This window comes from Cavia porcellus, unplaced genomic scaffold (assembly GCF_034190915.1).
Source record: "Cavia porcellus strain 051 isolate PalLab524CR breed Dunkin Hartley unplaced genomic scaffold, mCavPor4.1 scaffold_12, whole genome shotgun sequence".
In the NCBI taxonomy this organism is placed as follows: domain Eukaryota; kingdom Metazoa; phylum Chordata; class Mammalia; order Rodentia; family Caviidae; genus Cavia; species Cavia porcellus.
Window position 1 is genome coordinate 38,064,702 of NW_026947495.1, and position 17,151 is coordinate 38,081,852.

The 17,151-nt window shown below is 31.8% G+C and overlaps 1 protein-coding gene across 6 annotated transcripts in view; it reads left to right on the forward strand.

Annotated features, from left to right (window-relative positions):
• Mbd5 (methyl-CpG binding domain protein 5) overlaps positions 1–17,151 on the forward strand; it is a 407,001-nt gene that overhangs the window by 115,478 nt on the left and 274,372 nt on the right. For all 6 annotated transcript variants that reach the window (XM_063259600.1, XM_063259599.1, XM_063259605.1 and 3 more), the window contains exon 2: positions 13,817–13,910. The gene's annotated coding sequence lies outside the window, so the exon portion shown is untranslated. The remainder of the gene's footprint in view (positions 1–13,816; positions 13,911–17,151) is intronic.

A 17,151-nucleotide genomic window follows, 5' to 3' on the forward strand; every position in this document is an offset into this window, starting at 1 on the left:
AGTCCACCTCAAGGGAAACTGTTTACCGGCATCTAAAAGAGAAACATAGAATACACTTTCTTAGGTAAGCTGTACTACAAATAGAATTGTCTTGTGGTGTTTTGCCCCAAAAGTTGTCTCACTCTTAATATAAATAATAGTGCACTTATGAAAAATAAGTTCACTCTTTATGTCTCTAATAGGCCTGAGCTGGCTCTGCAGTATTTTATGCAGGCCTGCCGAACCCATGTCTTTCCTTCTGCACCAGCAGTGTAATGAATGGAAATTCCTTCAGCCTGTTTCCCAACCAAACCACCAACTGTACCCAGATGACTTAATTAATGAATTCATATTTTATTCTTGCCTTAAAACCTCTTAGGGATTGCTCAAAAAAACATAAAAAGTTATTTATTTTCATATTTGTGTGCATTTTTTGGAGAAGAATGAAGATCAAAACAGTAGACACGGCAAAAGGGGCACAAAAGGAAAAACTGCCAGGTGTGAGGGCACAGGCCTGTAATCCCAGAACTCAGGAGGCTGAGCAGAAAGATCACCATAAGTTCGAGACCAGCCTGGGCTACATAGTAAGACCCTGTCTCATAGAAAAAGGAAAAAACAAAGAAAGAAAAAATAAAAACTCTGGGTTAAAATGTTGGAGTAGTTTTTGAAAAGATACATTAAATCCACTTCCCTCCTTTTCCTAAATTGGCTTTATTTTCAAAGGTATGTCTTAGAACATAGCGTTATCTTTGAGACTGATAACTTGCTATAAATTTTAATCAAAGTACAATAATTCAGATATGTTTCGTGTTAATGGAATTGTTAAGAATATCTACAGTGAAGGCTTAGGTCTTAATATTATAGCCACATCCAAACATGTTTTCTCAACTATTCTTTTAATAAGAAAAATTAAAAATAGATGTACAGATTTGAGATACGTTCAGAAGGGGAAGTATGCAGTGCTACTAACACTCCCTGAAGGTATTATTTATGTTGAAGGTATTATGGTGCGGAATTCAAGTCAAAAGCTCTGTGAAGTTAATAAAACAGTTTTGTTAAAAATATTTTTAAATTATTTGTAAAAAGAATTTTGAAAAGGAAATTAGATCTTGGTCTTTGCTTGTTTTCTGTCACTGACCATGACCTTAAACAGATAAGCATTTATGCTGTGTATTATCTTCATCATGAAAGAATGGCAAGGTCTTAAGCATTGCTAGATTCCTTCCAGCTATAAAATTCTATCCTTATTAAAATTTGAAATAATAAGATATCAGTAATATGCTACATAAACATTTTTACTCAGAAAGTATTAATAGTGTATAATTTATATTGCAAAATACTTTTTAGAATGTGTAAAAATCAATTTTATCCTTTTTTCCTAAGTGCTTGCTACTTAATGCACTATATTTCTTTTCCAGGCTTATTTAAGATAGAAAGTGTTTCTCATAATCACCTATCTTCATTTTCTGCTACCTCTTTCTTGTTTCACATCTACCTCTCCCCCAAAATCTACTTAATCTCAGCCCCAAATCCTAGCCCTACATTTTAAAAGTCACTGCAACCACAGAAGCCCCAGAGACTAATACCAAAGGTATCCTAACAAATTCTGGGGCACTGCTTTCTGCAGTAGCAATAAATATGAAACTTAGCAGCCAAATCACATGCAAATAAAATTCAGAGGAAGTAAGGGCAAGTATAATTGATTCAAATAGTGTGATTTATGACATAATACAGATTAAGGTGGAAATGTTACTTCATGTCACACACATCCCTGCTTTCCATCTTTTCTTCCTCATGTCCTCTGCAAAGTGATTATAACCAGAAATTAGTTTCATAGCTATAGATACTGATCTTGATAGGTATTTTTAATGATTTTTTTGGTTTTCAGCACGTTACTATTTTTTATTAAATTCACGTCACTGGGTAATATGTGACCAGAGACACTGTAATCTGACCACTATGCTCACAGTTTACCTATTCAGTTTGTTACAGCTATCAATTCAGGTGTAAGTTGCTGACTTAGAGTCACACATAGAGAAAAATAAACTTCCAGAAATAATAATTTTGCATCTTATTGACCAAAAAAAAAAAAAAAAAAAAAAAAAAAAAAGCTCTGACATGAGACATGATCATGATGTCAAGACCTGGATCTGAGCCTTTATTTGTCAGTATCTTTCCTTGACCCCAAGAAAGATAAATGGTATAGAATAATCACCAAAACAGGAGGCTCTAAGGCTGATGTTAGAAGACTACCAAGAGGGTCCCATAAAGAGTTTAAATAGCTAAGGAAAAAATTCAGAACTGAAGGAAATTTTATATAGGTTGAAGAAGCATCAACTCAAAGTAAGTATCTGAGGATCTTCCATATAGTAGTACCTTCAAGCTCTTGTAGGAATGTAGCCATTTATTAGGACAATTTCTAGACTAGTTATTTTGGATAATTGTTCCTATCCTTGACCTAAGTGGCTATATGTTTATGCTATCATGTGAGCCATTGCACAAATCTGTAAGGATTAAGTCTTAAAAAAGAGATCATAGGTTGATACTATTTGACCTTAATCTGTGTTTGCTAGTGTTCTAGTATCAGAGTTCTGTTTTATTAACATTTTCAGTTGAGAGGTTAAAAGCTGCTGTACTATTAATAATACTAGATATATCTCACATACCTTCACCTTCTAGGTAAAAGTAGTCTTTTGGAATTTCATTACCATTTAGACCTATGTTTACTTTGGGAGAATTATCACTATGATGATTGTGAATGTCTAGTGTTGTTACTAATATAATAAATGATGTATACACTCTGCTTGTAGGCTTCTGGAGCTCTTGCCATTTTATGTAAGTCAGTCTTACAAAGGCCAGCCCTTGCATTTATGTCAGATGATGACCTTTGAGTTGCAGGTAACCACTGAAAACCTTAAGCAATGATTGGCAAATTTCAACATATAAATACACCCCCCCACACACACACACACACATACACATTTTCTTTTCTCTGGCTTACACGTAGTTCTAAGACTTAAGTCTTACACCACTTGCCAGAGTTTTTCCCCAGTGGATTAAGCTGCAGTTGGTCACTGTGATGCTAGGCTTGACACTGTTCCCTGTTTTAGCTACTTGTGTTTCTCACTCCCCTACCAGCTATTCTAAAGCTCCCAAATAAATTGATTACTTATTCATTGTCCCAGGGCCTGCTTCTGGGGGAGCCTCAAGACAACCTATGTAGCTTATTTTATACTGTCATGTTAAATTGTTTAGAAAAAGTTGATAGCAATAAGGATGATCTATTTCAGTTTATTTGGAATCTAAAACAATCATTTTCAATATTTTGTATTGCAAACTGTTAAAATTACTAGTAATCAAATACCAATAAATATTAACAAAGGCATGAGAGGAAAAGGGCATTTTTGTCACTTTTTGTAAAATTTTAAATGTTTTAAAGTACTAAAATCAATATAAATGATAAAGTATTAACAGTAGAAGCAAGAAAATGCATTTTAGTGTCCTCTGTCTTCCCCCATATGTGTATATACATATATATATGTATATGTGTATATATATACATATATAATAAAAAGTTTACTGTGACCCATACTAAACTAAAACAGACCTTAATATCCTTAAAATGCTCATACATAATTGTGCAATGGCAGTTAAAATTCTGAAGAATTGAAAATAACAAGAATACTAAAGAAATAAGATCTAATATTTGAGAACTTAATGTACCAAATAAACTAATAAAATGCTTAACAGCTACCCTGATATTAAAAGAAGATGTAATAAAATGGTCAAATGGTGGTATTAAGAGTAATAGGAAAATACTAGGAGCATTAGAATGGAAACCATTTTTAGCAGGCCAAAAACTGAATTTTAAAAAGCCGTCTTTCAAACACAGAAATAGTCATAGAGCACTTGAATCTTAGAATAAAAAAAAAGATTTTTATCTAAAAGCAAGGAAGTAGGGATCCGGGCATGACTGAGAGGTTTACCTGCCCTGAAACACAATCCATTTGTGACTAGAGTCCAGTTTGTAACTATTTTTCCTGTATAAGTTACTGTTTACATTAAAGTGAAATGAGAGCAAGTGTTATGCCTACTATATGCTGAGAAACACTTTATGTCATTTCATGTAATCTACAAATACTCTTATCAGGTAGCTAGTAATAACTCCCATTTCAAGAGAGGCAGCTGAAATTTCAAAAAGATATAGCAGTTTACCCAGATTACAGTTACTGTAATCAGACCCAAGCTCAAATATTCTGCTGCTATGCATGTTTACTGATGGGAGAGAGGTGTAAAATACTGTACTTAACTGGGATAGCACTAGCATCAATCAAATGAGTATCAGAATCCTGGAGTATCTGTGCTGTCCCCACCTTATCCTCCTACCTAACATGAAGGAGGCTTACTGAAGGAGGGTTCTCTAGATGACACCTGTCAAGAGCTTAGAAGAGTAACTTTTTCAGACAGGATAATTATTATATTACTGTTATAATTTAATATATGAAAAACTTTATATATTATTTAAAACTTTTTAACATTAAGCATGACCAAGAATTTCTGCTTGTGATTTCTGCTGTTAACAGCAGCATATGGCTGTGTTTCATTGGCATTGACTGGTTAATCAGCCATTAATGGGCTGTTTTCAACACAGTTTAAATACTAACAATTTGCATTAATTTAAAACGGGAAGCTGCTGGGCCTGGTGAGCACACACCTATAATAGTAGCACTGAGGAGGCTGAGGCAAGAGAATTGCTGAGTTTCAGGCCAGCCTGAATTACAAAGCAAGACTTTGTTTGAAAAAAAAAAAAAGAATAGTAATAATAATAATATAAATAATAAATAAACGTTGATCTTACTGTAAGAGAACATTAATGATTTGCTTATTTACCAAATTTGAATTTGCTCATTTGTAACTTTACTCTTACTACGTATATATTCTCTATATACATCCAAAAAGCATAAAACAAATAATTTCTACCTCATAACCTGTGTATTATATATTAAGTTAGAAACCTAATCTGTTGATAATTTGGAAGCAATTTGCTCATCTTGTTTTTTTTTTTTCCTTTTCTTTTTTAACATTGGTATAAATGTTGTTACAGATTTTGGACAGTGAACATACTGTTTCTTTATTTGTATTATAATATATCACAATTAAAAGTTGAATACATTAGTCCTAATACTTTTTAATTTGAACCATACAGAGGTACCAGTATTGACCTTTTTCATTTTAAAAAAGAAAATCTCACCTGGTTCAATACAGTATATAGCCATGTGTTGTCAAAATGTTTACTGCTTTGGAGTAACTTGTGTTTATTATTTTCTCCATATGAACTGAATATTTCATTTGGTTTAGTTGCTAGTGGTTAGATGTTCTCTATTGCAACCAGCCAATGATTAGATATTTTAAATAATTTATGTTACATTTTTACTGACAATGAAACCACCATATAGTTTCATTTCTACATATTGATTTGCATTTTTCTGTACCAAATTAAAATTCTATGACATATATATGATGTATTCTATTCTAATATGTATATTTGCAATATTGTCTATATCTGTATTCTTCATGCTAAGAAATCACTGGAAAAATCATAGCATTGTAGATGACAGCAATACAAGCAACATTTAATATTTGGCACTTGAAACTATTTATGAGATATGGTGTTAAGGCTTAATGGTGACCTGGGGTATAGCTCAGCAGCATGACACCTGCCTGGCCAGTGAGAGGTTCTAAATTCGATTCCTGGTACCAAAAAATAAAGAGACGTAATGGACCAAAATGACTAATGATGCTTTGATTTAAACAGTGATACAATTTTCTGCATAATCATTTTGGATTTTTATAAGCACAAATTGAGCAAGTATCTAGAAATACATTTGTATAGTTTTTGTCACATGAAATCTAGCATTACTTTTTTGCATCTCAAAAAATCTTGATTCTGATAAACAGAAGTGATTCAGGAGCTATTTATGGCTACTGCTTATATTAATATTTTATTTTCTATTTCTCAATTACCTATCACCAAGTCAATTATAACTCCATCTTTGTTTTTGTTTATTCCTATAGGTAATTAGTATAATCTGCACATCTTTTTGTTTATAGAGATTTTACTCTTGCATCAGTGTGCTATTTTTCTCTTTATAAACTTTGTAATTCAGCAAGTTGGCATGATTTTGAGCCATTTTTCATAGAACTGGAAATATTGCTCTCCTTTAGTAAAGCATAACTATTTTCAGAAATAATTAAATCAAGTAATACTGCTGGCTCACAGAATTTCTGATATTATATTATCCCTTTTTCTCATTTTAGTGTCAGCACCAAAAACTGCACAAATTCAGAGGCTGATCATTTCCCAAAGCATTGGCTACTTTGATCCTCTAAGTCCTGTTAACCTGCTTCCTTTTCCAGTATCAACAAGGATGATATGATACTCTATTCTTCTGTGTATTTTCATTTTCTCTGCTATTTTGTTTTTCAATATATTGATATGTTGGAATTTATCCCCCTGAGTTCTAACACTTCTTCCTGCTATTATTATTTGTCTATCAGAAATTATGGTAGATTTTCTTTGTGTTATATAGGAAATTTCTCCCTGATTTCCTCTCTCTCTTAACATTCTCTTGTAATTTCTCAATATTTTCCCCAAATCGGGTACTTATTTTGACTGTTAGGCTGTCTTAAGGCTCCTCCCTTAAGGCTTTTTATATAAAATATTTCATTTTGGAGATTTTGTAAATTTTCATAATTTCAAAATTTGCTTGGCTGAAATGCACAGTATGTAAAGAGTATGCGTTATATTGTCAATGTCATAAGGGGGTAGGTAGGAAGGTAAGTAAGGGGGTAATAGTACCAAAAAATTTTAAAGTCTTATAGCATAAACAATTAAAATTATATTTATTTTTAAAACTGCAATAAATTAATTCAAATGTATTTTCCCTAATTAGTTTTCCCTAAAATTAGGCTTAATTGATTAAGGAGTTGATGTTGCATTTGTTAATTTTTTTTAACTTCATTATTTCTGTTTTTCTATAGAGAACAATTTTCTAGAAAAAAACTTTTTTGAGTTCTGATTCAGCATGTCCCACAACATTTTCTGTAATACCTTAGTATTACTAAGTATTAATGTGTTCATTTCCATTCATTGGAATCACTTTGACATATTACTGTCTTTGCCATAACCACATAAATAAAGCATTGTACTTTATATTTGGGTCTAAATTTCTCTTTAGGCATTGTAGTATATTTATGATAACTTGAAGAAAATTGTAGTAGTAAAGTTTTTTATGTGTTCAGTAACCAAAATATAGCACTATGAAAATACTTAAAATATAGCAAACTTTTAGAACCTTCTTAATTTTTATCATAAAACTTCATATCTCTGTCTGGAGGTCTTTCTTAATCTAGATCATAGACCAATGTTTTGTTTTATTGCCACCAAAACATTTTCTTTCATTGAGTTAAATTCCAGTTCTTTTACAATTTTTAATTTGATGCTTTTTCTTTGATTGTTTTAATTTTGTGGTGTTGGCTCACCAAAGTAATATTTTCTTACTTATCTTGAATCATTTGTGGGCATATGGATGCACCCAGTAACCAAAATGTTAAGTGAAATGAATCAGACACATATTCTTAAATAGCCCATGGTTTCTTTTATATGACAATCTCAAAATACAAATAAAGAACAAAATGTAAGGTATACAGTTGAATTTAGTGAAAAGATCTTTAGCATGGGGAAAGAGAGGCAAGACATGCAGGGGAGAGGAAAGAAGGGCAGGGAAATCAGTGTTTTACAAAAGAAGAACCATGTGCTGGGCATGGTGGTGCATGCCTGTAATCCTAGCACTTGGCAGGCTGAGGTAGGAATGAGCCTGGGCTGCATAAGAGAATTCAAAGCCAGCCTGCACTATGTAGTGAGACTGTATGTCAAAATAAAAAGGATGAGGGGAGAACTGTGGTGTGTTGGGTATATGTACCAAGTCCCTCTGAAGAATGTGATCATTAAGTACTACAAATAGATACAAAAATAGATATATTGGAGAGGTCCAAGTGATGGAAGGAGGTAGAAAGGAAGGGGACAGGGTAGAATTAAGATGTGTACCTGTACCAACTACCCATGATGAATAGGATCACTACTGTACTACAAACATGTGCCAATAAAAAAATTTTAAAAAATTAAAATAGGATGAAATAAATGTTTTCCTTTTATGGGTTAAATGTTAGATTGCTGACTGGTACATCAGATGCCTATACTTTGTTGTGTTGCTTTAGAATTTTTAAAAATTCATGATACCCTATAAAATGGTTATTTCTTTTTTTGTCCCTCCAGAGGGTTCAGTATAACTTTGGTGTTTAATATGTGAATGCTTTTATCAAAGCACTTTTCTTTGCTCATGTAATTTCTATTGATTACTAGTCACAAATTCGTGAAATCATGGGGTTGGAAACAACTTCAAGGTTACCATGATTTGTGGCCTTTTTCTTTAATACTTAAAATCCTTCTCTCCTATTTCTATAATCTTAACATAATCCTGAAGAATAATGTCAACAATAGTTATCACTGTTCTTTCCTTCTAATCCTTTTTCCTTTCTCCATAGAAAATCTTAGCACTGATAAAATACTTAATTTCTAACATTGTGGAAATATAGACAAGTCCCATTAGTGAGCAAAATGAGGACAAGCCAAATATGACTTTTGATTAAAGAAAATGAAAGTGATGTCTATGATAGTAATTTTCAAAGGAGGCTGTAAGTAAAATACAAGCTACTTCAATGGGACAGTATATCTGAGATTTCAAGCTTCCTTCCATTGGTACCAGTGAGGTAGAGTATGCTACTAAAATCACAGGAGAGAGACCTTAGAGTGACAAAAAACCAGAAACTTTGAAGAAGACAACATAACAATCTTTTTTTAAAAATTTTTTATTTTTTTGTCTTTTTCCTTTTTATCGGTACCAGGGATTGAACTCACGACTGCCTGCTTGCAAGGCAGGCACTTATGCCGCTGAGCTAAACCTCCAGCCCCTACATAACATAATCTTGTTTATATACTTTTAAGGGTACCAGAGGAAATTCTTAAAAGATTCTAGTAAGCATGAAAGAATAAATCGAAATTATTATCTAAAGATGTGTAAATTGTCACTGAGCCTGTCTTTAGTTAGCAATCCTTTTGTTAAATTTTTGGTTTTAGTGATCATAAACCTATTAACATAGACTTTAATGTTCATATGACCTCAGTATCCCATTTCTTTTTCTCAGCAGTGTGTTCATTTCTGAGCCTTGAATTCTCGATCCAAAATGATTTTTAAGGAACTTATTTTTGAGACCAGGGAAAGGCTACGTAGAAATAAAGGACTAACTGAACTACAAGCCCATTTACTGGTCTTTGTAGTGCAGGCTGGCCTTGAGCTCACTACATAGTCCAGGTTGGCTTCAAACTTATAGCAATCTTCCTTCCTCTGCCTCTACATGCATATGCCATCACAGCTGGCTTGCCAGAATGTTAATGTGCACATTCTTGCTACTATATTTAACAAAGCATTGTTTCTCTCTGACAAATCTCAGAGTTGTGTTTCATATGACTTGACACAAAAATCAATAGTATTCCCTATTGATTAAATAGTGGGCTTTATTAGAATAGAATAAAGGCGGGCTATCAAAAGCAAATTGTTTATTCCAGCTGAAGAGCTACTCTGTCCAGAGTTGATAAACATTTTCAAAAATGCTTATGTGAAAAGAAAAATATATTACATATGTTTTTCTTTCTCTAAAGAAAATATTTAATATACTGTTACTTTGAACAGCCTGATGTATCAATTCGCATATACCTTTAATTTCTTAGTACTTTAAATATAGCTTTTTACTGCAATCAGACCATCTAAACAAGTTAAAGAGGACTAAAATCAAGGCTTATTTGGTAGAAGGGGCTTAAAGTTAATTATCTTTAGATCTTTGTTTTTTAAAGTGACTTGAGCACACTTAACTAGGACTCTTCTTTGCTTTGTCACATAAATATAATAGTTGTACTTTTGCCATGAAAAGTAGTTCAGAGTCCATAGAAAAACTAATTTGAAATAAGCATACTGATGGTTTTAATGGTAGTAAGCAATGGTTTGAGTTATGCTCAAATTAAAATTATTCTGTTTTAAGAAATTTAGAAAGAAAACTTTCATGGATTGCATTATTAGAGCTTTGGTTATGCTGAAGAAATTCATGCTCTTTGTAAAAAGCAAATGTAAGTTAAAATATTTTTAATTGTTTGATTTTTCTTGAAATAAAACAGATTTTATTTTATTACTTTATTATTATCATCTGCTTCCATTCAACCATATATGAAATTTTTAACTTAGAATTTTTTAAAGTCACTTATTAGATCAAAAATAAATGGAATTTTGAAGGCTGTAACAGTTGCATACTTACTAAGCTGTAAAAACATTCACCTATGAAAGTTTGTATAGATACAATCCAGTAACTCAGGAAAATTAGAAAACATGAATTCTTCCTTTATGTTTTACCACATTTTAAAATTGACAGTAAAGTAATAATTTAGGAAGGCACATTTTTGTAAGATGATTGAAAACATGCTAAAACCACAAATGCATGTCTTAATATTAAACCATATTTAATGGATCATTATGCAATTAGGTATGTAGTGAAAGAGTTTTCTGCGCAATGAAAGAGAGAATATAAAGTAAAAATAGCCTTTATTCCAAGGACTTGGAGAAAAGTCTATGACTGCTGGCGGCCTGGCTTTCTCTGGCCGGAACGTGGGGCATGGGATATACATGAAACTTTTGCCCAGGCGTGGTGCTTAGGGCGGGCATTGATGGCTTGTAAGGAACTGACTGGAACTTTTTTGGTGTGCAAACATGAAGGGGAGTTACAATTAAGGCTGAGGAAGAAGCAGGAAGTGGTAGGCATTCCCACTTTGGCCTTCTGCCACGTTAGACCACCTCCATTATTTCTACTAAGGCAAGAAACTTTCATATAGAACACTGCATTCAAAAGCAAGACTAAGGTTTTAAAATAAACCTCTGGTATTACAGAATTATTATTTAAGTTGCACCGAGTTTAGACTATGTAAGTAGTAAATAGATCCTAGAAATGAACTTTTTTGTAAAGAAGAAAATTTGGTATTTCCTTTGCAGATGAAAACTTGAAAGATGTTGTAAAAGGATGGGGAGTATAGAACAGAAATTAAAACAAAAATGTTACAATTGAGCTTCTAGAGCTGTTGAAAATTTGCAATGCAGGACTTTCGAGAATTACTATACCTAACTGAAATGCAATTCAGACAATAATTAGCCATAGAACCTAAGTCAAGCAATTTAATCTCCCTGTTCCTCAGTTTCCTTAATTATAAAATGTAAATGATAATACTTCTTAGAATTGTTAAATGTTACTTAGAATTTAGAACTCAATATATGTTGGACTAGTAATGCTGAATTAAAAAGCCACTAGTTTTAGTTTATATGAAATATTGATGATACTTAAAAATGTTAACAGAAACTATTTTTAATCATTAAAATACTCTGATATCGAATTATTTTGACCAACAGTATTGTGTATGATTTACAGTCATTGATTCTTATTAAAATATGTAGGAAGCTGGGGATTTAGCTCAGCAGCATAAGCACCTACATGGCAAGTGTGAGGTCATAAGTTTGATCGCCAGTACCCAAAAAAAAAAAAATCAATAAAATATGTAGGGAAAAATATCAATCATAAACAGTAGGTTAATCTTTAATCTGAGATCGTTTATAGTCCATTTATGAGTAAAAAGAAAAAGTTATAGTAGCACTTCCAAACTAGGTAAGGATGATAAGAGCTAAAGAAATAGCTTTTATTAAATTTAGTAGTTACTGAGGTCACTATTATTGTTGCGTGTATAACAAAATCACAGATACTGCCTGTGTTTTTTAGAGTTTTCTTTTCCAGAAGGAATATTAAAGGATATGTGTGTATGAATACATTATTTTTATTGCAAAGTATTTCTGTACCTGCTTATAAGGTTTTTCAAAACTAAAATGTTGACAGCCTATTTAATGTTTTTTTTAGTGGTTCTGTTGGTATGTGTATGTTCTGAAGGGAAATAATTCAAGACTTTTTCTTTATCAAATGTTGATTTTATATTTAAGCAGACAAAATGTTGCTGTAAAAGTGCTTCCATATGCCCCAGTTCTCAGCTACACTGAATTAGTTTCAAAAAATTTAAATTATAACACAATAATTATATATGAGGTTTCAATTGAAGTTTTTTATTATAGAATATAACCTAATTTTCCTGCTTTTGTCACAAATATTTTATTGTTTCTCTGTCTGCAAAATCTACTTAGGAGTATAGCAAAGTTTGTAAAACATCTTAATTTTTTGTACTATTGCAGCATTCCTATAATATGTACAAAATTTAATTTTAAACCAATAGGTTTTGGGATTATCTTATAAAATTGGAAATATAGTTTTAGAAAAAACTGAAAAATTATTTTTGCAAGTGATATAATGACATTCTAGTAATAGCTAGTTCATAAATGCTTAAAACATTTGTTTAACAGAAATGGTAGACCTGCTTTATAGTTGCCTAAAATGCCTATAAAAACTGGCCAATCTATGACTTAAGCCTACTTCTTCTGAATCAGAATCGGAGCTTGACTCTTGGAGTTCTACATTTTAAAGCATTTGGTCATTAAGTACATTATAGTTTGAGATTACTTGTAACCAACAATTACATCTTGCTTGAATCCATAGATATAAAATATTGCATTGTTGCTGAGGAATGTTTGTGTATATGTTGATGTCGTGAAATCTTTAAAGTCATTTTATAATTAGTAAAATTAGCAAATATATATCTCAGTATTCACATGTTTTTTTGGTCTTATTATTAATGTCTTATTATTAATATGTAGAAACGCTCAAATATTTGATGAGAGATTGTTTCACAACTGGAAGAATAGATATTCATCCTTAAAAATATCTAGGTCCTGGTCTACTTCATAATAATGAGTTCTGAATAGCTGAGTTCACAAAGTCTTAATTTTTTTTTAAAAAACTTCTAATGTACAGTTTCACCTAGGAAACAGAGATCTACACTAGTAACCAAAGGAACAATGACATTGCTAGTCTAAAAAATCATTCATATTTGCTTTGAGAATCTGTAATACCCAAAACCATATGCTAAAATTATAGAGTCCAATATCCAAATCCTGTTTCCTAAGCTGCATTGTCAGAAATCAGACAGCATTCTCTCTTAAAAGGGAGTAAGTTTTCCTAAATTGATGTAAAGTAATGGTTCAGACTTTTAAGAAAAATAAGAAATAGAATTTTTATTTTTTTATGATAATATAATATTGAACTTGTTGGTTTCTTTGATTTGTGGCTCTTCTAGTAATTCAGATGTAGTTAAAAATGTAATATTGTGATGATTTTGAACAGAAGTATTTTCTAGGTTGAGGCTATGTTCATATAGGACATCAGAATCAGTGTTTTTAAAATTATTTATTGGAATTTTTAATAGAAAGATAGGTAGTATTAGCACAATAAAAAATGTTTTATGACATGGATTTAAAACCTATGTTCAACAGAACTTTCTGATTTTGCCAAAGAGGAAATCTCAAAATTATTCCTTCCTATTTATACAAAGTATGTTCTGTAACAGTAGTGGTGAACCTATGGCACACATATCACAGAGGGCTGTTTGTGTCTTGGAAAACTAAAAACTTCGCTGTCACTGTTCTGTACTATGCATTCATAAGTCATAAGTTCAAGATTTTCTATTGTATTTAAAATAAGTGTGAAACAGTAGTATAGATTCACATTTTCTGTGTTTCTCTTTCAGATGAACATTGGCGATGACAATTTCTGCACTTGTGAAGGATATTCTGAAGGCTTTATGGTTTACACACAAGATCTTTAGAAATTAGACAGTAAAGGTAAATAAAACTATGGTCTCAAATAATTTTATTTGAGTGAATAGTTTTCCTTATTATAATTAGTCTTGCTATATTTGCTTATTTTCGTTGTAGTTCCTAAATGATCTCCTCACCACATTCCTTGATATTGAAACAAAAACTTGTATCTTAATACCATATGGACAAGAGACTATTATGTTTCCTTTACAACATATAGTTGACTAAAAAAGGATGCATTATTATGGAAGGGCAAAGCAACTGAAAGAATGAGGATGTATACTTACCAAACTTCTAAGCACAATTTGCTAGACTGTAATGAAAAAAACAGTATCTTTAATTTTTTTATTTATTTATTTTTTAATACCAGGGATCAAATTCAACAACCTCATGCTTGCTAGCCAGGCTCTTTTGCCTCTGAGCTAAAAATAAAAAGATAAAAAATATATAAATAGCTGGTATCATTCACTATAATTTCTTTCTCATATATGGAAGGAGTTCCTTTAAGCATGGAAAGACCTTCTTTACTATTCCACAAAACCTACTACCTTTAAATACCAAGCTTTATTATTTCATGCTTTTTGAAGGGTTTCTCTTAATCTTGCCTATCCTGTCAGCATGCTCTCTTCATCCCTTCCTTGACTACTTACAGTCCTGTGACTATAAATTTCTAATTATGTTTTGGTAAATTATAAGTGAAGTTTGAGGATAAAAGGATATTTTAAACAATACTGTTTGTCAGATGGGGACAATGAAAGCCTACAGAGGATGTGACCTGTAAATGGGGTTCTCCTTGCCAGGCAAGTCTTGCCAAGTGGGAATGGAGACCATTAAGCTGAACCTTACAATATTGTTTTCAAAAAAAACCAAAACTTTCAACTTCAAAAGGATACATTTTTCACTAACAGCATAAAATTTTACCTTGGGAAATCTAGTTTTGCTGCCATATGAACCAAGTAAAACAGTTTACAGCCTTTGTTCTGATTTTCTTTATTTGTTTAGAGTACAAGTTCATAGAGTCTGTTTTTCTCCTTAATTTATGATTAGCAGCTTAATGATTGTCTGATGCATATTGTTATTAGAATTACTTCTATTAAAAGATAAATGATACTTGGTTCTGATTCATTTCCATAGTTACATATGGAAAGTTAGTTACTTGAAAAAGCTATTTGTTTTCTGAAATGCAAGGATTAGTTAATTATTTTTATCATCCATCATCACCATAGTCTAAATCAGATCCTTCTGGTTAAAAAAACTTTTTATTGTAATTAACATTTTCATAGAGACAAAATATAGTTAATCCTACCTCTCAGTTGATTGCACACTATCATCACTAGTCCATGAAAAGCACTTATTTTGTTTATTGATATATTTTCTATTCCCATTCTCCTTATTTTGACCCATAAGAAACCATTGTCATATGATATTGTAAAATAATACCTACTGATTATCCTTTTTTGTATTTTCACATAAGTATTATGTATATATGTATTTGATTTTACTTTGTCAACTATTGAAAAGGAAGCTGGGCATGATTGCAGCACACATTTAATAAGCCCAGCAGTTGAGAAGCTGAGACAGGTTGATATCCAGAGTTCAAGGCCTACTTTGGCTGCAAAATGAATTAAAAGTCAGCCTGAGCTATATATTGAGACCCTATTTTAAAATCACTAAAAAGGGGAAGAGTATGCCTGTCTCTCAGCTTCAGCAATTATCATTTCATGGTTGAGTTTGTTTTTCTTATCTTTTCCCTCACTTCTCCTCCATTAATGTACCTAAAATTAATTTGTTTTTTTTTCCTTTAGCAATCACCATCTTTTTAAAATTAATTTTTGTACTCTTTTGATATTCATACTAATCATACTGATTATAGGGAATTTGTGCCTATACATAATATATTTTGATTCTTCCTTTTTCCCCATTATCGTCCTGTCCCTTCAATTCTTCATCTCCTAACTTACCAAAGCTTTGTTTCCATTTTTATCTTTTATTCTTTTTTCCTTTTCCATTGCTTTCCTTCCCCCTCTCTCCCTTTGTTCACTTTCCCATGTGAATATGTTTTTCCTATTTCCCAATCTTCCCTGTGTTCCATTTTACTGCTTATTTATCCTTTGAGTTTCTCACACAAGAGAAAGTGATACTTAAACTTGTATATCACCTTGTTGTCACTTAAAAGTGTGGTCTTGAGGTGCACCCATTTACCTAGAAATGCTTCAAGTTTATCGTTGATGGCAGCATAGTATTCATTGAAGATTAAACCCACATTTTATTTATCCATTCATCCATTGATGAGCATCTAAGCTGTTTCCAACATTCAGCTATTACAAGTTGTGCTGCTGTACATGGATATGCATATATCAATGAGGTATGATGCTTTTAATTCCTTTGAGAAGATACCAAGAAGGGAAATAACTAAGTCAAATAGAACATGTAGTTGTAGCTTTTCGAGGAATCTCTGTAATGATTTCTATGGTGATTGTACTAATTTACAATCCCCACAAGAGTACAGAAGAGTTTCTTTATCCCTGCAGCATTTATTATTGGTTGATTTCTTGATGACAGCCATTGTTTCAGGAGTAAGAAGGAATTTCAGTGTTGTTTTAATTTTCATTTCTTGAGTGATCAGCAATATTGAACATTTTTTATACATTTATTTGCCATTATTTCTTTTTCAATCTGACACATCTATTCATTTCACATACCATTTTTCATTGGGTCTTAATCATAAAATATTTGCCTATACCTCTGACTTTAAGAGTTTACCTATTCTATCTGCTAGCAAATTTAGTGTTTCTGTTTTAATATTTAGATCTTTGATCCATTTCAACTTTAGTTTAATGCATGGTGAGAGACATGGATCTAGATTTAGTCTTTGGCATTTGGAAAGCCAGTTTTCCAAGCAATATTTGTTAAAAGAGTGTTTTTCTTCCAGTGAAGGTTTTTGGCCCCCTTGTCAAAAGATAAGGTGGCTGAATGGGGAAAAGTTTTTGTTTGTTGGTTTTTTTTACCAGCTGTTTTTCAGACATAGCACTGATGTCTAGAAAAGAAAGAAAGGGAAATCTTTACTTTCTGATAGCCTCTTTGATCACTCTTTCAGAGTAATGTAGTTTTGAATGAAAGATTTTTAACTTTCTTTGTTAGGCTGATTCTTAAGTATTTCATTTTTTTTATGCTGGATGAAAGGTGTTGTTTCCCTAATTGCTTTCTCAGTGAGTTTATTTGTGTACAAGAATTCCATTGATTTTTTTTCAGTGTTGACTTTGTA